Genomic DNA, 24894 nt, shown 5'->3' with positions numbered 1-24894 from the left:
AATTAGACTGCCCCTTTGGGAGGACCTTCTGTTGCAGTAGCAAGGGAGGGTTCCCCACCTGAGCCTATCCAGTCCCCACTTTCTTGTGTGGAGATTGAGCGTCGGCAGTTGACAGCTTTTGACCTTCCACTCAAAGTCTGTAATGTAATCTTGGCAGCTAAGCGTCCCTCCACCAAAATGGTATAGCCTGTTATTCGAAGAAATTTGTGGCATTGGTTCACAGACAAGTCCGTTGACCCCCTTTCTGCCCCTCTCTCTGAGGTTATGATGTTTATCCTTTCTTTGGCACAGCAGGGCTTTGCTATGAGCACTCTCAAAGGATATCTGTTTGCCATTTCCCCTTTTTTAGGGCTGCCTGATCAACCTTCCTTTTTTAAGCCTCCCATTGCAAATAGGTTTCTTAAAAGTCTTACTCATATGTTTCCTCCTTCTCCAGTCATTATGCCCCATTGGGATTTTAATTTGGTTCTGACATTCTTAACGTGAGCTCCTTTCAAGCCTCTCCACAATTGTTCTCTCAGGCCTCTCACTTTGAAAACAGACTTCCCTGTGGCCATTACATCTGCCCACAGGGTGAGTGAGCTGCAGGCATTATTATCTTAGCCACCCTACCTTTGCATGTAACCTCCTTTCTGCTGAAAGCGGTTACGTCCTTCCATGTAGGTCAATCCATAACCTTGCCTGCTTTTTATGCACCTCCACACCCTTCTAAGAAAGAGGAGAGACTCCGCCGCCTGGACCCAAAAAGAGCGTTGGCATTCTACCTTGATCGTACCAAAGAGTTCTGGGTGGATGATCAACTCTTTGTGGGTATGTGGGTGCGAAGAAAAGTTGGGCAGCGCAGAAGAGAACCATCTCCAGATGAGTCATACTCTGCATTAAAATGTCCCATGCACTAGCTAAGAGGCAACCCCCAGAGGGTTTGCCTGCTCATTTTACCAGAGCTAAAGCTGTGACTACTGCATTAGCATGCAGAGTTCCAATCCTTGACATCTGTCAGGTGTTAAAGTAGGCATCTCAGCACATATTTTCCAAACATAACTGCCTGGGCAATCAGGCCTGTAAGGATGGGCACTTTGCCCGTTCAGTCCTCCAGGACTTTCTTGTTATGATCTTAGTTCACAGACCCACCTCTGGGGATGGAATTCCTTGGATTTCTATTCTAAGGTAAGGAATCTGCAACAAGATGTCTCTTTCAGATGGACAAGTCACTTACCTTCAGTAACGCCTTATCTGGTAGAGACTACATCTAGTTGCAGATTCCTTACTGACCCACCCATTCTCCCCGTTCTGCGACCTGATATCTAGGGACAGGGACTTCCCTTTCAGGGCCCTAGTTTTGACACACAAGTGGTTAGTGTTCATCATGGTTTTGCGCTTCTGGTAATAGAAGGTATTGAAAAGAAACTGGCGTGAGCGCGTTAGAGTGGCTTTTATCTAGGACCCGTGATGTCATACCCGGCGTGGACAACGCCAGTGCCAGATGCAGAGCCAATCAGCGCCACCTAATGGTGCACACCGATATTGCACAAAACAAAATATCCAGATACAGACTGATGTCTGGGGGAAATTCTAAGGTACGGAATCTGCAAGTAGATAAAAAAGTATTACTGAAGGTAACTATTTGCACATACAAACAAAACATTTGTCATACCACCATAATATTAGAAATGGTTGTAAATAAATAAACAGATAGATAAATCATAAAAATATGTTTTAATAAAAACTCATGTAGGTAGTCACATATGTGCAACACGGCCCCTTCCTAACAGGTGCCCACAACCTCATCGAATTATGTTTACTAGGATCATTCTGTATGATCGTGAATTCCATACTGGCAAAAATGAATTCCTGCCACCACACCTTTCAATCGGGCAAATCCCTTTGTAGCCATGCTCTTGCAATTCCCATTTATTGCAAAGTAGTAAATGCCGACCAAATTACAGGTTATCTCCTTGGAATGGCCCTGCACGATTACCTTCAAATCAAAGTTAACATCATGGTGTAGCAGATTATTTAATTAATTCAGTTCTACAGGCAAATATGGGTGAAGACTTGGGCAAGTTCCAAAAATATGAGCAGCCTACACACCTGGCCCCATGCATTGAAAACCATTAGAAGTTTCTCTAAAGTCCATTCTGAACAGTCTGTACAGTGTATAATGCATATCATACAAAATCTTTAAAAAATGAGCCTTAAAATGAAGTACAATAAGTATAGATTGAGGTAGCTGGATATTGAGTCTAATGTTGTCAGAAGAAACCATCCAGTATAAATTCCTAGCCCATTTACACTCTAAATACAGAAAATGTTGTTCATTGGAGCTGTAGAGCATGAAGATCTGATAAAAACTACCAATAGAGCAACATTTACAAAGATGTTAAAAACTGTTCAAAAAAATATGCTCCATTTAGACTTCATTATCAGGGAGTTGAGCGATAAAATTTCTGAGTTGTAAGTATCTACAAAAACCATGCCAATCTAAAGCACCTGAGTCAATGCTGCAGAAGGGAGGAATACTCCATCATTAAATAGTTGACCCCAGCCACTCTATACCAATATGGGGCCAACATTGTACAAAACCCTCATGCAATAGCGTAGTCATATTAGGGTTTCATCCAAGGGACCTGTACCGGTTAAAACTCAAGATAGCACAAATTTTCTAATTGAAACCCAGATCTGGTGATAAACCGAAAGCATCTTAAACCTTGGGCGTTGATCTGTATCAACAAGACCCTGCAAAGGCAACCGAATATAACTGAAAATCCCACACTCTGAAAAGAGACTCGACAATCACCAATCATGTATACCCATTACAGCTGAAAGTCTCCAGCCAACGGAAAAAATAAAATATACCCATAATGAAGGTACTGCCATACCCTTGATATCATATGAAAGCTGTAAATACTGGATTGAGCAAGGGTTGTTTTTTGTACCCCTAAATAAACTTCTGCCAGCTGGCCTCAACCTTTTAAAAAAGTTTAGGAAGATATAAAGATATTGCTCTAAAAACGTAAAAGAACCGTGTCAAAATTACCATTTTGATAAGATTTCACCCCCCAATCAGTCCCAAAGGAAGCTTTCCCATTTGCAAAAGACAGATAAAGAATCCTACTAGAGACCCATAATAGAGGATCTAGGGAGCCCATGGATAAACTTGTGACAATCTGTGTTTTGCCTTTATTTAACTTATGTCCACATACCCCACCAAGGCGCTCTGCCTCAATGCCAATAACTGCTTGAGCCGGAAAAGTTGAAAAAATGGCAATATCATCCATGTATGCCATGACCTTCAGTGTAAACTGATTAAATTGCAGCAGAAGAATACTGTCCAGTAATTTTAACTTCTGAATAAATTGTTCAAAGTAAAGAGCAAATAACAGGAGAACAGAGGACAACCCTGTTTAGTCTGCCAGTTAAGCAAAACTCTGTCTGATGATCCACCTACACTGACTATACAAGCCGACAATGAGGTATAAAGAAATTTAACATAAATGATAAAATTATCTCCAAACCCCATTTTAGCTATAACAGCCTATGGGAAGCACCACAAAACCCCGTTGAATGCTTTCTCTGTGTCCAACAGGATCATTCATTTGGGATCCCTAGACTTTTAAAGCCAGGATTTCCAGATTGATATGAGCAGATGTATTGTGAGAAGGAGTGAATCCATGCTGCATAGCGTCAACTAAGCTAGAAATAACCAATCCCAGTTGGTCGTCAACGATAGGAGTATAAATCTTTGTGTCTTAGTTCATCAAAGAAATAGGACTGCATGAGCCGCAATTGAGAGGGTCTTTATCCTGCTTAAAAAATGAGATAAACCCTTCCCCCCACAAATTTGGAACATAGAACAAAAAGAACAGACAATTGACTAGTTCTTCATACCTAGGTATAATAGCATACAAGAAAGCTTTATAAAACTAAGTTGGAATTGAATCCGGGCCTGATGCTTTTCTCAAAGCCAGATGAAACAATGCTTCTCTAACTTCAGTCGATGTAATTGATGCATCCAACATTGCCCGCTGAGTGATAAATAAACAGGGTAGGCTCAGAACCTGAAAGTAGTCATTAACAGCCTCTTGCAAAGGAGGACTCATTATAGAGGGCTGCACAATATTCATGAAATGTAGCTAAAATACCTGCTGGAACTAGCATTATTTCACCAGTTGAGTTCTTAATGCTAGTAATGGCATTCCTAGAATATCTATCTCTAATCTCAAATTATAACATCTGTCCCATCTCTTTGCTTTTTTTGAACCATAGGGACTGTTTAGTGTGCCAGCACCAAAAACCCCTGTCCCATATCCTCTTCTGTAACGTCAAACAGACAGCAGTTAATTACTCGAATGCCACCTCAGCTCTATTCAACTGGCTATGCCAACCCATGTACAATATTGAATTTCTAAGTGGAGTAGCTCATTCCAAGGTTGTCCCTCTATGTGTTTTTCCCTTTTGTCCCACTGAATAGTATAGCTAGGAGTCTGGCTATAAACCATGTCTTACAGCGCATCCCATCCTATTATTGAAGAAGCTGAGTCTTTATTAAAATTAATATATTCTTTCAAACAATCTGACATATAACGTATCTAGAGTTTATCCAATAATAATTTGGAATCAGATGGCCATCTTAAAAGAGAAACCGTAGTACAGAAGTAACTCATTTTAATGAAAACTGAAAGTGCAATATGATCAGAGATGATCCGTGGATTTAATTTAATTCAGAGAGCCGGAACAATGAAACTACTCAGTAAGACCATATTTGTCTGGGAAAGTATATTATCATATGCTTCTCAACTAGCAATGAATAAAAATCAGATCCTGGGTACAAGCAGCAGATTTAAAGGGGCACGCTATTGACTGAGCTCTAGTAAGAAAAAAAGAAAAAATTGAGGGTCATCCTTATTTGATACACATCGAACACAGATAATCAATTAAAAATTGTTCATCCCAATATAGGCAATGACCCACCTACCAAATGCGTCAATATTGACCTCATGTACCTTCCACTCACAGCTTCTAGCCAACTATGTCACCCCCCCTGTAGGGACCCTCTGGCCAATACCACAAGAATATTATATCTCAAACTATTCATTTTATTAGCCTCTGGCAAAGTTAAATGGGTTTCTTGTAGACAGAGAAGCTTTGGTTTAAGTGTCATATGCTCCGCCCTAATGTATCTCAACTTGGCCGCTGGTCTCAATCCATTTACATTCCAGCTATGTAATTGAGCAATTGACCACCATTCCTAGCTTTGTCCACAATCAGTTGGCTACCTAATCACTGCCTTCTTTATGGCAACATATTTAAACAAACCCATTGATACTTTCTCTTTTTCTGCTGCCTTTAACACCCTCTCGAGAGGACCTTGCGAAACCCCTCCCAAAACACCTTAGCCTTACAATGTGACCCCAACCTCTCGACCCCACCCATACCTATCCTGGTATCCCAAAAGAAACAAGGAATTTCTGTACCCTTCACTCTACCAACCCAAAAAAGCCAAAAACATTTTCAGATTTTGGATAGATGCTGATTAGAGCCAGTGCTAAGCCCCCAAGTGATCCTCGACTGTCCACCCTAAACATACAAGAAAAACAGAACAGGTTACACAGAGGTGAGATGGGAAGATAAGTGAAACAATCAAAGGAGAGAAAAAATTCCTGAAGACTCCCCAAGGAGACAAGGTGTTTTTTCTGCATATAAATTCAAGAGCCGTTGCGTCAAGGAAGAAAAGGAACAAACACAGAAAAAGAAGCTAAGAGACTAAGAGGCACTGTCAGTCTATTTGAGCTGTCCCTAGGTTTTCAAGAGTTTTTCAGCTTTAATCAGATCCTGGCAAAAAAAAGTCTGTTTATGATGGAGGATTCTCACATTTGCTGACTTGAGAAGTGAAGCAGTAGCCCCAAGTTTAGAAAAGGGTGGAATCATTTCTGTAAGCTTCACCTCTGCACCACTGTGTAGTGGCAGAAATCCAATGTAACAAAGATCTCTATCCCACAGGATTTCACAGTGATTCGTGGGTGTGCCAACTGGTATGCTAACTGGAGAAAATATAATTACCAACATAAATTGGAATCACCTCTACATACTTCAAGACCCTGCCCTTGGATGGCTTACGAAAGGGAATTGGGGGTGCTCTGCATTTTATAGGCAATGTCCCAATGTTCAAGTTGAGTAGATGTGCAAAATATCCTCCAGAGTCCTCACCCTCTTGTCCCTCAGGTATGTCCAGCACCCGCAGATTATTGAGGCACATTTCATTTTCCATGTCCTCCATCTTATGGGAAATATTCTTGAGCCTTGAATCATGGTCCTCCACCTGAAATTGGGCTATTGTATGTAAAAGTGCTTTTTAAACACAAAGCTAGTCTGGAAGCAGTGCAGCACAGGGTTGATTGATTCATTGTAGGATCTAGCCCTATAACATTTTCAAACATACACATATTATTAAGTTATCAAAATACAATGTATCTGTACTAAAGTGATCAGGAATCAATATTGAGTAATATACTGTGCCAACAATAGACAAAAACATCTAAAATACGTTATAAATTACATTCATTTGTGACTCTCCCCCAAAGTACAGTTCATTGGTTGTTGAATCATGAAAACAAATTGTTCATTTAGAGTGTGTTAGACCCGGCAACCTTGGCGTGGTTTCCCCTGTCTTTTTGCCTCTGCTTCCTGTATTTTGTGACTGTAGGCTCAACTTCGTTTTGGTTGGTTTTTCGTACTCTGGGCACTTTCCCACTGCCGACCAGTGCTTAAGTGCAAGTACTCCTAGTGTAAATTGTGATTACGATTGGTCATCCCAGATTGGCATATTTTATTTACTAGTAAGTCCCTAGTAAAGTGCACTAGAGGTGCCCAGGGCATGTAAATCAAATGCTACTAGTGGGCCTACAGCATTGATTATGCCACCCACATAAGTAGCCCTGTAAACATGTCTCAGGACTGCCCCTTCAGTGTCTGTGTGTGCAGTTCTGCACTGCCCATTCGAACTGGCAAGGGTACTCACTTGCCAGGGCCAAACCTTCCCTTTTACTAAATGTAAATCACCCCTAAATTAGGCCTTAGGTAGCCCCATGGGCAGAGTGCTGTGTATTTAAAAGTTAGGACATGTAATGGTGTGTTTTACATGGACTGATAGTGAAATACTGCCAAATTTGGTTTTTACAATTGGAAGGCCTATCTCTCCCATACGTTAACATAGGGATTGCATTTAAATGTCTTTTAAGTGCAGTTTCCTATTGGTAGAAGATAAAGATGTGGAGTTTGGGGTCTCTGAATTCGCAATTTAAACATACATCTTTTGGTAAACTTGGTTTTTAGATTGTTTGTTTGAAAATGGCACTTATAGAAAGTGAGAATTTTCTTGCGTAACTATTCTGTGCCTCTGCTTGTCTACTGAATACACGTCTGCGTCAGACTGACAGTTCTGCTGTTTGTGAATTCACTCTAGACAGTGACACAAAGGATGCTGAGGTACGTACTGCATATCCTGATGAGTCTTTGTGGGCTAGTGTGGGAGGGAAAAGCTGACACCTTCACTTAAAAAGACTGTGCCTGCCCTCACACATTACAGACTCCACCCTCTAGAATGTGTCTGGGGCAGGGCAAGGAAGAGGCAGGGTCTTGTGCACCACAAAGACTTTCCTTTGAAGTTTGCCTACTTCAAAGGCAGAAATGAGTATAAATATTGGACTGCTGACCACACCACTTTAGAACACTTCTGGATAAAGATGAACCTCTGCCTACAACACTGGCGACACCAGAAACAATGCCGTGACCTATTCCACAACTCTGACTGCACCCAAAGCCGTGGTCCCTGCTAGAGTGCCATGACCGTGACTGATGCCGCAGGTCTGATGCTGCTGCAGCCCCGCTGAAGTCCTGTGACATTCTGAGTCCCAAGTGCCGTGTCACCGACGTCCGTGACACCAGACTCCACCGCAGTGCCTGTAGCCCTGTGGCGTGACCGCAACCCCGAGAGGTCACCCATTCCATCTTGACCCGCCGGATTAATCGACCCTGCTGGATCATAAGGAACAAACGCCTCGCCCTGATGCTGCGTCACCTCCCCTGTTCTGCAGTAAGGAACCAACACGCACTGAATCCAGCAACGCCTCACCTTCCTGACTCTGTGCACCGGCTTGTTTCCTCGTTACCAAAGGTACTGTACGTGAGGGTCCATACGACTCTGTAACCAGTACCACCCTCCTTGCGAGTGGCATCAGACTGTTAGGAACGACTCCGTCAACAACGTCGTGATAGCCCCAGTTGGAGCTATTGTGTTTATAAGTGCTATATTGAAGTTTAATTTCTGAAAATTCGTATCTTTGCTTGTGTATGTTGGATTTTGGCCATTCTGGTCTTGCTTTACTCAGATAAATATGGGCTATTTTTCAAAACTAGTGGTGAGTGCTTTTGTGGTGTTCTCACTGTGTAACTGTATGTGTTTGTGCAAATACTTTACACATTGCATTTGTGAAAAGCCTGACTGCTTGTGCCAAGCTACCAAGGGGGTGAGCAGGGGTTATTTGAGCTGTGTATCTCGCTTACCTTGCCTAGAGTGAGGGTCCCTACTTGGACAGGGTGTTAGCTGACTGCCAACTAGAGACCCCATTTGTAACAGAATGTGTCTTCAATTATGGTGGATAAAGGATTAGACATAACTCCAGCTGCCTATACTTTGAAAATAAATATTTTATATAAAGGAGTATTTGGAAGATAGAACAGAAGAAATGGAGTTTGATAGGTGCTGTAGATTCCAGTCGAACCCTCATTTTTCTCCATTTTTATGTTACATGGTCCTCAAGACCAGAGCAACATTTAAGAAATTGTTACTAGGTTAATCAGATAGAAAGGGGAGAATTCAAAGTGATTTATATTCTCTTCTCATGCTGTGATGTTTAGCGTGGATAACCCAAGCTATAAAGAAAGAGGAAACAAGGATATATGCTCATCTTATATCTGATGTCTCTTGAGAAAAATGTAGGAGTAGAGTTCAAATTTTCAAATACATAGTCTTTCAGAACTGGAGCAGTCTCCCTCTCACACATAGAGCTCAACCCTTCAATTACTTAGTCTCTCAGAATAGGAGTAGTGTGCCTCTCAGTCCATATAATCTATTTAAGCTTGTATGCCGTGCATTGAAACAAAAAAATTGGCTAGACATTTTTGTGTGCTAACCAAAGCAACATTTTTATTTTGATTGATTATTTCCTCGGTACTTGGTCCCTCCAGTACTCAGACCCAATAGATTTTAAAAATGGACATTGAAAGAGGTCACTATTGGGCCCTTTATTCATGTCCATAACTTTGATGTTGAATTTCGGATCAATAAATGTACAAAATGTTAACGTAATCCATGTCAGCATATTAGTTCCTGCTTATATTTCATGTTTTACTTAATCAAGCATTCCTTAAGAGACTTAACTATTTCCAGAATGTTGTGTTTCTGTGTTTTTTTGGTGTGTCATATTACTCAGCGTGCAGGAGTATGATTTACAGTCTCTTGTCTTATGGATCTTTTAAGTTGACTGAGACATCAAGGAAATCAACAATATTAAACAATTTAGATTTCTGTGAAGCCCATTTAGCCACACAATAAGAACCTGGAATTGGTAATTGAAGTTCAGTAGTGTTATTTCCAATCAATAATCAATCTAATATATATGCAGGTCATGACCATTTGAAAAAGATACAGAATTACATCTGGCAAGCTGAAATGTCGCAATCGGTTCAGTCTCATCAAATATAGATACAAGGCGATAACAACTACAGCAATACAGAAACTGAGAATTAGATATAGAATTAGATACAGAAACTGAGAACAATTAAATCCCTGCTCTCTCTCCCAAACATGAAATGACTCTTCAATCACTTAATCAGAGTTGAAAATCAGGAACAAGGATGGTTGAAATAAAATCTTATGGAAATTCGGAAATGTGAAAGGGTGTCAGCATAGTTAAAGCATCAGTAGAAGTCTTCCAGAAAAGGACTAGGTGTTTAGCTTCAAACTTCACACTTCTAAGAATAAAGGAAGCAGAAAGATATGTGCCTCTCCATGTCTAAGGGAAAATCTGTCCTACCTTCTAACAGCATGAGCATTAATTAAAACAAACAGAATCTTCAACATCAATGTTATCTTTTTCCTCCCCTCCAAAAATATATCAGCTCCTGGTCCGTCATTTCCATTCGCAACACCACCTGAATTTCTCTTCCCACAGGACTCGAACAGTTACTGCAGCACTGAACATCCCACGTTCCTGATATGCGATGAATAGGAAACTTCAGCTGCTCATTAGATCTTCACGTATCTTGCCAAGATTTCTGTTCTCAATCCCTACTAGCAGCAAACTAATACATGAAACACAGCTCCTTTTCTCTAGCTAACAAAGCCTTGAACTGCATCTGCAAGAGAAAGAACACTCTATCCAAACAAAATACATTTTAAAATTAAGGCTTCAGTCAGGCTAACTTTAACCAACATTGAATGTTCACTTCAAATACGAATATAAATGCACACATATACACTTGTCAGAATACATGCTAAACACGAATAAGGAATACATGTTTACTTCTACGAATACAACATATTTTGTGAATATAAAATGTAAATAATGAATTCAGGTAAGCATTTTAAATGAACATTAGTGCGCATGTTAATAAAGCCTCAGTCTTTCAGTGGGTACATTTCATTGGTGCATTTAAATATCCATCCATGCTAATGATATTAAGACACACAGTAAATATAATGTCAGATGTAAATGCATATTATGCACAATGATGACGTGTAAAGGATGGATGGAGTCTAAATTTGCACTGCTCCAAGTGCATACTTTGAACTGAGTCACCTCTAGGAGTTTACAACTGGCCACAATAGAGAGCTCTGAATTTGAGACTGAAGGCAGTGAGAGGTTCTCAAGGTGGGTCAAAAATGAATTGAGATAATATTGTCATGAAATCCTTGGCCTCTTTGCAAGGGTCACATATTCTAGTTGTAATTGTGATTCTACGCAAATGTGTATGTAGGAGGTGCCCAGTTCTCACAATATTGACAAGGCAAAAGTAAAAGAAAATACAGTATTTATAGATGAGTGTGTGTTTTGAGTGTTTTGGGAGATGGTGAAGTATAAGAGATGTGAGGAAGTTCATTCAAGAGAGAGTAAAAAGAGGGTGCTGAAGAGGAGAGAGATTAGATGTAAGATAGGCAGGTGGACGAGATGTAGAGAGAAAAATGGCATACATTTCTAACATCGATTGAGCATAACTGGAGTGATTGAGACACTCTGAAGAACACTACCGCTTCCACAGGCCTCAGTAATGTTTAGTTGGCAGTCCCACAATTTCAAAATTTAAACATTTTCAAGGATATTTACAACAAGATCATTGTTGTAACTCATTTATCTCAAACAACTAACAACCATTGACAAAGCCAAGAGACCTGGCTGCTTTTAGGTGTTGCTGTGTTATATATCTGGATGCAATAACAGAAAACTCAGATAGGAACCAAAATACCAGTTGCATGACACACTATCAGAATCCAAGAATTTTAGTCACGCCCCAGATGCAGACTTACAACTTATGTTATGGTCCTGCCCGAATCTGCAATTCTATTGGATGATGGTCCATGATGTCCGACAAGTAGCCACAGAACTGCCTGATATCGAACCCTGAGAAGTATGGTCCGTAGGTATCTTTAAGCCTCTCAAACACTACAAGGTGAGCACTTGTTTTGCCTCTCTGGCACTTCTCCATGCGAAACAAATCCTCACCCTACATTGGCACTGCCCGACAGCCCCTCCTCTGAAAGCCTGGTATGGTGCAGTGCGTAAATAGGCAATGGCAGAGGAAAACACCTTTCATTATGAGGAGGTTTGCCACTTGTGCAAGCATTCCACATCCACCCACTGGGCGACTCCGCTGATGGAATTTACGTAGTATACAAAAAACGATGACCTACCTAGATAAGCATGTGGCTACAGCACTCCAAACTCATTAAGTGAAAACCTTTGACACTCACCTCACTCACAAACTAGTTTGCTGTGGGTTCTCCCTATAAGACCTCCTCAATGCGATATTCTCCTCTCTCCTCTTTCCTCCATCAATAACTACCATGTCCTGCCATCCCTATCCCCAGTTTCTCCCTGTTTGATTTATAATGAAAGATGACCCCTTTCCCACTGTATGGTTGCTTCTCCACGCAGAAAGAATTCATTGCTGCAAACTCTAAGGACTCATTAATTACTGATCTGAACTATTATTTCAACTACTATCAGGACATAGCCAACAATCTGATGCTTCTTTTCATTTAATTCATACTGGGTTTACCAACTATGGCATGTACAGTGCTTGAAAGTTGCTAATGTGTTTGGAAACTTAAAAAAAAATGTGTTTTTTTTTAAATGACAATCAGAGACTTTTGGTTTACATGTTAAGCCATGCACTTATTTACATAGCCCATACCCCTTTACAGACTCCTACACTTTTTTCGTCCCACTTAAACCCTTGTGAGGTCTAAAAGGAAATTAGTAATCTCTGTTTATAGAAATAAAGTTACAATGTATTTTAGAACACTGTATCTAATTATTCTTTATGTAATGTTATGCTTGCTTGTTTTATATTTCAGCAAAATCTTACTACATTATATCATATTAGAGAAAGTGTAAAGTCATGCTCAAGTGGACAGAAAGAAGATGAAGTTTAAAAAAAAAAATTAAATGAAGTATGTTAGTAATTTTTGGCTTAGGAGCATACACAGATCGAAGGTACCAAAGTCTTCTTTATAGTTCTACTGGGTATCAGAAATTAAACCAATTATAACAACAACTCACCTACAGGCTTCAATGAGAGGTCTAATTAAAATCTTGGTTGATACTTTGCGGATGTTACCATGACTCATATTTTGTAAATGCAGGCAGTTACTACACCTGACCCAGTCTGAGTGACACATAGCAGAATACCTTTATTTCGTAATTGTTTGTTTCCAAGGCTTCCTTTAGACACTAGTGGTTAGCAATTCTAATCAATCCTTGAAAGTACAAAGTAACCTATATATCTCTTTATCGTTGTTTAATGACTGTTTATATGTATGAAGGTTACTCAAATCCTAAGGTGCAGTACAGAATGAGAGCATAGACATAAAAATATCAGAAGAAGAGTATTATCACAGCTATGTAGCAATGTATGAAGTCACTTGTGAGGAAAAGGTAAGTGCAATAAGCACTTGTGCACAAAATGTGTGGAGGTTACTGGTGTAGAGTGGTTTCAAAGTACTCACAGAAGAAGGTAAGCTAAGTATGCACTATCATATACAAAAATGGTCACTAGTTGTTGGTGCCAACTAACACTTGTGAGATAGAATTACACAAGTGTGTAGTTATAGGGAAAGCAGTAAACTCAGTGAGTGACATGTAGGCCAATAATCGGTAAGTTTACAATAAAACTCTTGCCTAATAACATTTGACACAGCAGGTTTGTTGGTGGTATGTACAGGAGTGAGTAGAAAGAGGATTGTGGTGTAGTTTCTAAAGGTGTGGTTTGAGAGTGGAGATTTGGTTTAGGTCATACTCTGATTTGGTGGCATCCAGTTAGTAATAACTATTTTGTGGGTCCTGGATATCGAGTCAAGAATATAATTCTACCGTAATATCATAGCCATAATATCAAGGACAAACATGTTGATGGGTATGTATACATAGTTTTTCTTACCTAACTCCACACATGTGTACCCTGACTATATATGTCTTCAAGGTATGTTGATGTGGCGTTAATAATATAAAATCTAGACTTACTTTTATGCACTTACATTTGGATATGTGCGTCCTCGATATTTTGGCTATGATATTAAGATAACAATATTCTGTACTTGATATGCCATACTACAACCAATACGTCCTCTGAAAGCCAGCTGTTAGATTTCAAAATAGTTTTGTATGGGATACAGCCACTATCTCCGCAAATTGTTTATATGGGTACATATTCTTAATGTCTTTAATGGGGATTTGTGGGCTGACAGTTCTGGGAGTCAGGCCACTGTGAATTTGGCACACAGGTGCAGGAATTGTGTCATTGGAATTTTGCAACTGGAAAATAAACTTTTGATGTGTGGTTGAGAGGTGGTAGGATGTTGTCAGACAATGAGATGTTGGTGATTGATTTCATTTATATAGTGCATTCTTACCCAGAGGCTTTATGATGTTATGTGAGTTAGCAAGGTGAAATAATGATGAGATTCAATTATTTAAAAAATTGCTCTGTGATTGACTGAGCAGGTCATGTTTTTTGGAAAAGATGCTTGTTAAGTAGACTGGCCTGGCAGTACTTCTTCAAGTCAACATCAAATCAACGTCAATGATTGAGTCAATATTTTCATATAAGATGTCTGTGAGACCACGTGGCAGTAGAGAACAATGATATGATGCTTAAATGTGGCATTTAATGTGATGGCACTGTGTTCAAGAGAGTAAGGAATGATCGATAAGGATCCCAATGCTGCCCTTTTGAATGTTTTCCAAGATGTAGGGCTCAGCGTGGAGGACAACTGGCATATTTGTGTAAGATCAATCTATGCTTGGGTAACTAAAACCTACAGGAAATGGAGTATAAGAGTCATATGGTTTTCTTGCATATGGATTCGATAGGCAACAGATGAATGAAACAGTAGGGGGTTGCTTTAAAGTATTTCTAGACAGAAGGTTGTCCTGTGGCGACCCTCGGGGATCGAAATTCAATCCAGCACTGTTTAGCCTTTATGTCTCTCCTTTGCCCTCCCTAATCAAGAATTGTGTTTGTTCTATGATGTTGTATACAGATTACACCCAGTGGGGCAGTCAACAGCAGAACTGTCCAAAACTACCAGTAACTTTCATGATTGCATGCAGGGCGTATTGGAATAAATATGTAAATATGCTCTGAATTGAATGAAATAAAATCAAACTCATTTGTTTTGGTTCACTAGCACTTACACATTCTCCTAACTGGTGGCCGAATGAGCTTGGAAAAACTCCCATACCAGCCACTGAGGGAAAAACTTAAGTGTTATCACTTACGCAGAACATTTTTTTTAAGTATTTCTATTTTTTTCAACACATAAACCATGGAAGGCATTGCAGTCATAAGCCGCCTGCACTGAAGTTGTTATACACAGGGATCCGAAATACAAAACTTGAAATTGTCTACCAGGCAATAGATTGGATTCAATATAATACACATTTAGCAGTACAATATGCATGATCATTCAATCTGGCTGTTTACCATACCCTTCTCAGCCCCTGGGCTTTCCCCCAGTGACCCTAGTCCGTAACATGTCCTCTACCATCCACAGAGTTTCCCAAATTTACGGGGCAGCCTCTGCTCTGATAAGTCACTTTTGTAAAGGTCCATCCCCCATCTCCATTCCTGCATGAAAGGTACTTTTGGCACACCCCAATATTTAGCCACATCGCCCTTGGCCATTACAAGCCCAGCATGCACAAACAAGCTTGAAGCGGGGGAGATTAAAAGGTGTTATTATAATGAAGTAGAACGCAACTCGGATTGACAGCATTCGAGACGCTACTATGTTACAGGACTAGCTTAAAGTTGGTGAATTGAAGCAATATTACCAGTAGAAATGGAAGTTGGTTTTGGTATTTTGCACAATCAATGAGCTTATGTGCTAATATTACTAAGAGGTTTGGCTATCATTTGGTGATTCAAGAACTAGTGAGATATTAAGCCTTGAAGAAGTCCAGTTTTGGACGAAACACGTGTCGGCTGATGCTACATGTGGGCTCAACATACACCATCCAGTCCCACTGACCTAAAGTTTACTTTTGTGACAGTCATTCGACAGTGGATTCTTACTGTATCAGTTTGTGTTATGTTATGACTTCTATTATATGTTATACATTTTTGTCAATAAGGCTGATGCTACTTGTGGGCTCAACATACACCATCCAGTCCCACTGACTGAACGTTTATTTTTGCATTAGCCAAGTAACAGTGGATTTTCATTATATTAGTTGATGTTTTGTATTGTACGTCATGTATTATTGTCAATAAGAAATATGTTTCTATATATTTTTGTATTATTGTCAATAAGAAATAAGTTTCTATATATTTTTTGAAATAAATGTTGTCATTGTACGATATCAAGAGAACCTACATCATTGAGGCTAATGACAATATAGGAGTATAAATACATTTTGGATTTTCTATCATCAGCTGTATAGCCACTATTGGCTTTTTACGATCTGTTCTTCAAGAATAATTGGTGTGCTCCGCTAAAAAAAAACATTTGATTATTTGTTACCGGTTCTCTTTAGAAAATCCGGGAAGCACATCATGGCAACGATGTGTTTTAGTGTATGAGCACCATCAACCATAATACACATTTAGGAATACTATGGGAATGTGCATTGATACTGCTGTTTAGTGTTGCCGAAGATTAACATAATTGGGGATCCCTAGTATCACAAATCGTGGATCTGGCTGGAGCGACACCTCCAGTATAGCTGAGAGTTCCTGAATTATCTTGTTCCAGTAAGTCTGGACTTTTGGGCATTCCCATATTGTGTGCACAAAGGACCCTATGGCATCTGTACAGTGAAGGCAAGCAGGCGAAGGTGCGCATCCCATTGTATGCAGTCTGCGCCGATCAAAATACACTTTATGTAGTATTTTAAATTGTATCAGGTTCAGGCGAGCCTTAATGGCTACCTCTCGGGGTGCATTAATGCTGCTTTTCAGTCCAGATCTTCTAACTTGCCCACATCTCTTTGCCATCTCTCTCTCGGTGAGCCTAAAGTGTCCGACATTGTTTTTGGTTCTGTATGTAGCTGAAATAACACCCCTATCTAGCTCGTTCATCAGGAAACGGCTCTCTAGGGGGACATATTCTGGTATATCAACCTCTTCCAATCCCCCTGCCCTCCATGCATGTCAAAGTTGAGCATAGTACTGAAACTGGGATGGCTGTAACCTCTTGCATCTGGGAGAAGGGCATAACGTCCCTGATCTCACCCATCTTGGAGATACCTACAGTGTCCAACGGTCCAAAGTCTGTCAGTTTCATGATTCCTTTCAGCCATTTTCCCTTCCAGAGGGGTGCTTCTTGAGTTATTTTATGGGACCGTCCAAGTGTCTTTGTTGGCCTGGCCCATTCTCTTAATGCCACCTGTGTTGCAGGCGGGAGCAACTGAGTCCCCTCCCCCCCCCAATACCTGTTGGTGTGTTCTGTGCGCTACCAGGGTTGGTTCGAGCTGGAATGTTGGGCGGTCGTGTGGGGCGTATTTCCAGTTGTTGATATTAATCAGGTGTGCTGCCAAATAGTAGCTTTCTATATTTGGTATGGCCAGGCCCCCTTTGTATAAGTTAAGTTGTAGTGTTTTTAGTGAGTTACATGTATGTTTCCCATCCCACAGTAATGTCGGCAATTCTCTATTAATCGTGGTAAATGTTGTTGGTGGGACCAGATAGTATGTATTTTGGAGAACGTATAGATGTTTGGGCAATGTGCTCATTTTAAATATTGTCGCTTGCCCCATCAGAGTGAGAGGCAAGCCTCCCCATCTGAGGTCATCAGCCTGAAAATCAAGCAATACTCGACCGACTTTCCTGCGGAAGCACAGTCCTGCTTGCAGTGTCATAACTATCACAACCCCCTCCTCTGATTGCTTGAGCCCAGAGAACAGTGGTAGAGGTTCAAGGGTCTTCAGGGGGGTGTACAACACAGACTTATCCCAGCTGATCTTATATGGGCACCATATTCACCCAGGATTTGAAAGAGCTCTGGGATAGAGCCCGTTGGCTCAGTTATGTATAGAAGGATATAGTCGTCATATTGTGACATTTTCTGTACCGACTCATCCCCGGCCACCATGTGGAACCCTCCAACTCCTGAATGATGATGTATCTTGCACGCCAGGGATTCCAGCATCAGAGAAAACAGGAGGGGGTTGCAAGGGGCAACCCCTTCTGGTTCCCCTGCAGATCGGGAATTTGGGTGCCATCTTCCTGTTGACCCTCACTGCAGGCCCCGGGTTCTGATATAGGACCACCACACACTTCTGGAACGGAGGGCCAAACCCAAATTTCCTTAAGGTCTGTTTTAGGAAGGGCCAGTGCCCCGCGGCAAACACTTTGTCAGCATCCAAGGATAAAAAGACGTTTGGTGTGGGGCGTGACTGTACTATATTAAGCCAGTTGTATGTGTACCGCAGTAAAGGCTTGTCGATCTGCCAGGCATAAATCAAAGCCCAATTGATCCCAATGGATCAGTGGGGTGATGACTTGTAGTACTCTGGTTGTGAGGATGGTAGCCAACAGTTTAGTTTCTATATTTAGGAAGGAGATAGGATGATAGGAATCGCATCTGTCTCTAGACTTCCCTTCCTTGAGAAGGACAATAATGGTGGCCCTCCAGAGATCTGCGGGGAGTTCCCCTCCTTCGTGCCTCATGAAACATGCTCAGTAGGTGAGGCCCAAGGAGCTTTGTGCAGCGATTATAGAATTTAGCTGGGATGCTGTTGGGCCCTGGTGACTGCCTTGGCCGTAATTTCATATTGGTGGTCCGTACCTCTGCTAGCGTTAGATCATCCTCTAGGAGGTTCCTGTCTTCCACATCCAGTATTGAAGTTGGAATATCCACCAGATATTGTCTTAGTGCATCTGACTCATGAAGTGGCTGAGCCTTGTAAAAATCCCCAAAGTGATGGGCAAACTCTTCGACTATGCGGTCATCTGTGTCATAAATTTCCCCCTTGGGGCCTGTTATGCGGTTTACCCAGTGGGCCTCATGCTCCCTTCTACTCAACCATGCCAGCAACCGTCCAGCTTTGTCTCCCGTCTCGAAGGGATGGTGGCGTGTTGCCAGCATTTGTTTTTTGGTCGCTTCCTGCGCCAGATATATATATTCCGCCTTTCGGGACACTATTTGTCTATGGACCAAAAGGAGGGACCACGGCTCAGGTGCACCCTCTAGTTGTAGGATTCGAGCTTCTAAATCTTCCACCTCTCTAATCTTGGGTCTTTTTTTCTGAGCTATCCGGTTTTGGGCCCGATCTTTAAGCACTATCTTGAATGCTTCCCTTACTATGATTTTGGACTCTACCGAGTCTGTGTTGTCTGCAAAGTAGATCTCTATGTCCACCTGATGCCCCCTGGCTACTTTTCTATCTTTCTGGTCCCATCTATTCAGCTTCCATCCTTGGGTCTGTCTCACCCTCAATTTCCCCACCTGCACCAGGAGATGTGAATGATCTGAAAATCCTCTTGCTATTTTCTGCTTGTGTTACCTCCCCCACCTCGCTGCGTGACACAAAGATTTAATCAAGCCTCAAGTATATCCTATGAGCTCCAAAGAAGTATGAGTATTTCCGTGTGTCTGAGTACATACAGTGCCATAGATCTGCAGGCCCACCGTTTCAGTGAGTTGAGTTAATGCCGTCTTTTGGGAGGCACTCAAAGACACCCCAGAGCAATCCATTCCCATATTCATCACATGATTAAAGTCTTCAACTATGATGAGCAATGCAGAGGTAGAATCTAGTAGGATGTCAGAACTTTTGGCCAGCGTGGAGGTTGGAGCATGGGGGTGCATAGACACTCAGTAGGGTCATTTCAGTACAGCCCCAGTGGCCCTGCACCCCAACGTATCTTCCCTGAGGGCCAACCCAAGTCCTTGGCAATTTAAAAGGGAGGCTTTTCCTGATCAATATGGCCACACCTCTTGCTCCTCTAGTGAATCCTGCATGCGCTAGTGTTGTATATGTCCCTCTCCCCAGGATTTTACACTGGATAGCTTGGAGGTGGGTTCTTGAAGAAGGACTACATATGGCTGTACTCGTTTAGACCCCTCTTGATTTTGTTGCTAAGGCATTGATGTTCCATGCCAATATATTTAGAGTCATCTATCTGTCCACCCTGTGCCATGGGGAACTGTTTGTGTTAATGCCTCTGAACCTGCATGAAGACCTTTACTAACTTGCCTGAGTGACTGCGCCTCTTCCTAATTTCTACCCCAGCATTAAAACATGGCAACTGTGCCAAATCATGCCTGAAGAGAGTCTGAAAGGCCTGTAGCCCACCCACCATTTTGTCATGTACAACCCTTCACAATTAGAACAATAGCATGTGTAAGAAACTGAGATGTTTCAGCCCTGTTTTCGCGGTCTGGAGTCCTGGTCAAAGTTTCAGAGCCACCCCATGAAAAAAGGAGAAGGTGGTGTCGGGTTGAGGGCTGAAGAGGGCTGAAGAACTCCTCTTTCTGGTTCTTGATTGTCCAGCCCAGAAGAAAATACCAGTTTCATTGCTATAGAGTCACCACAATTCCCAGTGTCATGTCGTCCGAAGGTGCAGCCTCCTGGCCACCCTTATCAACAGCAATGGCTACTGCCAAGTGTGGGGGGCTTCAGTTCTGGTGTCCAGCTTGTCCCCCATGACGCCGTGTGCGGAGTTTTCTTCCACAACTTCTTTTCTACTCTTCTTTACATCTACGGACCGGCCCCCTCTGAGTCGGACAAGGCATCTGTGTGTCCTTTTGTAGTCCTTTCTCACCACATGGTCCTGTGCCCTCTTTGCATCTGGCGTTGGCCTCTCCTCCCGGTCCGTCTACTACCCTTCCACTCTTCAGACCGCAATTTCTCCATGCCTGCGGTGCCCTCAGGTGCCTCAGGAGAAACCTCACCACTGATCCGGGCAACATGGGGGCCACAGGCCCTTCCTTGGCACCACTGGGTGTCATCACTCAACATCAGGAGGAGGAGAATTCCCGCAGTCGGGCGACACTGGACAGGTGCTTCTCCCTGGTGAAGTGTGGGACTCACCACAGGTCCCTCGCAGCCATGGGAGGGTGGCTAAAGCATCAGACTCTGGGTCCAACAGCGCTGCATAAACCTCTTCTCACACCAGCCGCGGCCTGGCCTAGGCCGCAGTGCAATTGTGGAGGTCCTCTGTGTTTGTCTTCATCTTCCCCTTACTTCGCTGGCAGTTTCTTGGTAATCAGTGGGTTTACAAGCGTGCGGCGACTGCAGTTGGCGAATGCTGGCCAGGATGTCGGCGGGTTTTAAAGGTCAGACATGCAGCTCACTCAAGGAGCGTCCGATCTGGTCGCCATCTTGACAATCACTGACGCAGAACTAAATCTGGACAAGCAATTAAACAAGGTTTCTGCTGCCTGCTTTCTCCAGCTCGGACTGTTATGAAAGGTTTAACAATTTCTTCATAAGAAGATGCATGTCCAAGAAGTGCCAGTCTTAATTCTGTTTAGCTGGACTACTGTAATGCACTATATCTAGGTCTTTCTTAAAAAGGCTTAACCCAGACTACAACAGGTACAGAACTGGGCTGATGAGTTAATCTCTAATAGAAGAAAGTTTGACTCTGCATCAGCAGCTCTCAAAGAACTGCATTAGTTTCCTAAAAAACAGAGAATTTGCTTAAAACAGCTTACCTAGCTCATAGAGGTATTTAAAACTGGCCCTATTAGTATCTCTGAAAAAACTTATGGTGTATGTTTCAAACAGAGCCTTAAGATCTGAGGCGCCCTGTCTATTTTCGTTCCCAAGAATAAGAAGTATGAGGAAAGGCAGAAGATCCTTGTGAGATGCCCCACCAGATGTGATGAATATCCTGCCTATATCTCCTAAAACGGAGTCCAACCATTAGATCTTCCCTAGAGGTTTGAAAACTTGGCTGTTCAGTCGGTTCTAATGTTCTGCTAGCTCTCTTCTTTAAAACCCAGGACACCCGATATGGTATTTGCCACACTTTAGAAATATTCTTCACCATCATTGTCTGTTAGATGCTAGGGCTTGAGGCACAATGTGTTCTCTTTTTAGATTAGAAACAGTAGAAAAATGTGTGTACTTATAAGAAAATGTGTGGTGTCGCATGCTAGAGGAGTAATTCTGTAGGCCACGTGCTGTTTTTGTTTTTAGTACTTCTGACAATTAAAAACAGAGTTGGCAAAGAAGGGTTATGGAGTGCAGCTATTAATTTCCGACTTGTTCTAGCATCGTTTTGTCCTTTCCTTTGTTTCTCTTGCAGGATAGATTCACAAGAGGCGCATATTATTTATAAAATGTCTTAAGGACTGCTGGTTCTACATGCATGTCAGCTGTTCAGAATGTGCACTTTATCGTATTTTGTTAATGGGAGTGAAAAGAGTGAAGCTAATGCTGGCACCATATAACTTAGAAGGGACATGCAAAATGGAATTGCCGGCCTAGTACATTAAATGCCTATCCTTCCAGTCGTGTTCCTTTAGTTAAACTGAATTGGTTATGCATTAAACTATGCCCAAGTATGTATGGTTTTTCAGAGATAGCATAAAGGTGATATAAAGGGACAGATCATGGTCACTCAAAGAAGTTTCCAATTGCAATAACCTCTGCAGGTTTTATACCAAAACTTCTGAGGTGAAAGACAGCTCCAACCCGTTCTCAAGTCTAATATGTAACAGGACAGGCAGACTTAATTGATTTATTCGAGCGCCAAGGACCCGTCTCACACTTTTCTTATGAAATGAATTTAAATGTAATTATGTTTCGCTGCTGGGTTCCCAAGAGTGTGCTCTTTCTGTCTCCCAATTTACACTGCATACAATCCCCCAATCTCTGAGCTATAAAAAACTGAAAAAGAATCTGTCTCTTCTGCTCTGCTTTGCCGGGTGATTATATACATAAATATATCTGCAGATAGTTGCGCTCCCTGGCACTGATATAACAGGGTCCGTTTTTTTAGGTTTAGCTTAACAAGCCCAATTAAAACAATTAGTAACTGGGTGAGTGCCAAATTTGCGCCTGTACTATTGCCAACAGTACAGTTTTGGGGATTCATGAACATCTCATAGGTCATGTACATATATCAAAAGAAATGTATTGCATTTACCCGGAATATCTTTGCTGTTGTGCAGTCTGAAAATTCATAAATAATTATCTCGGACCTTTGCAGCCATTCATTTTCAGTGTTTCTTTGAATGAGTTGTACCACAATGATATACCATTTTCGGCCAATTTGCATATAAGTTGCTAATGTAATCAGCCCTGTTGCAGAATAAGTAATAGTGTACACAGCCCTTATATATACACCTGATTTGTCTGCCAAACCAAATGTTATCCTCGCTTACCTTCATAAAGCGTTTTGGATTGCATGGGATTAGGCATGCGTTAATAATGAAAATGGTTATCTTTTACAAGGAAGCCATTCTGAAGAGTAACAATTTGTAATTAAAAGCAAGAGAAAATTTGAAAAAATGCATAGGAAGGTGTACTTCTTGAATGATAGTTGACAGTGCAGCTCATCCTAAAATTTGGGATTTTAAATATTAGAAGACATCTGCTAGCATGTACTTATTAATGCAGTAGTGATGCCTAATTTATAGTTGAATAAAATCAGGCTAGAACCATACATTTGTAATTAATATGTTTTCAAGATTAAGCTTTAAACTAAGCATGAAGAGAAATATTGTATTTTGGGCAACGAGGACTGGTGTATAATCAGTGCGAAGCAAAATATTGAATAGTTACTACAGTCCTGTCTCTGACGGTGGCTCACCAGAGTGCTATCTGGCGTTACAGCTGCCTGTCAGGCTCCTCTGATTCAGGAGAGGCTCAGCATTAGTCTGGGGATGAATGGTGTCGAGATCAGCTTGGCATGGGTGAGGGAGGTGAGGAGGAATGTATGTGTAAATTTAATCTAGAGCTTGAGTTTGTATGAGACTCTCACTCAAATCCTCAAATGTTTTGTGTACTTAGGAGAAGAGTACAATGAGCCTTAGAACATATGGTTTAGGAAATTGATGTAGGCATGGCATTTAAATGCTGCCAAGAAGTGGTTTTAGAGGGCAATTGACATGGGCCCCGATTTAGAGTTTGGCGGAGAGGGTACTCTGTTGCAAAGGTGACGGGGTACTCTCCCCACAAAACTGAAAGTCGGCCCCCTTCATTTTGAGTTGGGTGGACCCTTCAGTATGTTGATGACAGAGACCACTCTGTCTCCCACACCAAAATATACCGACAGCCTGACAGGACTCTTTTTAGAGTGGGCAAACAAATGGCAAGTGTTCACTGTCTGCCACCGCAAAGTAAAACCTGGCAGTAAAGGGCAGTTAAAACTGCACAATAACCCCCATGCCATGAAAGGAAAGTCCCATGGTGAGGGGGTCACTGTCTTTTTTTATCTTCAAAAAACAAAATCCTATTTAAAAAAAAAAAAATAATAAAAAGAACATTGAAAGTTAGCCAGATGGCCCCATCATGTTGACGGAGCAATCTGTCAAACTTTCATTGCGTTTACAGGACTGCTGTGATGTCGGGGCCTGGAAATGCAAAACAATGTCTGCTGGGCTGGCAGACATCTCAAACTTTGGTGGGCAGAATACCCCCGCCATGGCGGGATTAAAGTACTCTGCCTTGGGCACCTGCACGCTGTCCGTCAAAGTCTAAATCAGGTCTGAAGTGATTTTGCAAAGACCTTAAGTGCAGATGTCACACTGTTTACTTCTGTATCTTTTTACATGTTAGTATACACTTTGCACGTTTGTCTTTCTGTTCCAGAGGATTTTCGTTTTTATTTATTTTCTTATTACATCTTTCTAACAAATTTGGGACGCTAAGTGTTTGTTTTTAACTCACATGTGTTAACATGGCATGGCTAACAATAAAAAAAAAAACTTGGCATTAGCAATATATCGAAAAGCCCCAGCTGGCGCCAAACAAGCAAATTGAATCATAGCAAAGGACAGGCAGGCAATATTCGCAGCAGTCCCATCACATTAATGCATTACCAAAAATACATACATTTTCAGTTCACATCAGTACTTCAGAACAGATATGAGAAAACATCTGATAATCATCTGGTCAAATACGCATGTTCCAAGGTCACAAGGTTTACATGACCATGAGT

General features: G+C 41.5%; 1 protein-coding gene across 8 annotated transcripts in view; it reads left to right on the top strand.

Moving 5' to 3' along the window:
• Window positions 1-24894, top strand: part of DMD (dystrophin) — a 6960831-nt gene that overhangs the window by 5978611 nt on the left and 957326 nt on the right. The gene's annotated exons all lie outside the window — the stretch shown is intronic.

This window comes from Pleurodeles waltl, chromosome 8 (genome assembly GCF_031143425.1).
Source record: "Pleurodeles waltl isolate 20211129_DDA chromosome 8, aPleWal1.hap1.20221129, whole genome shotgun sequence".
Classification (NCBI taxonomy): Eukaryota; Metazoa; Chordata; class Amphibia; order Caudata; family Salamandridae; genus Pleurodeles; species Pleurodeles waltl.
The sequence above is the reverse complement of the archived record's forward strand: the minus strand, read 5'-3'. Positions and strand labels throughout refer to the sequence as shown.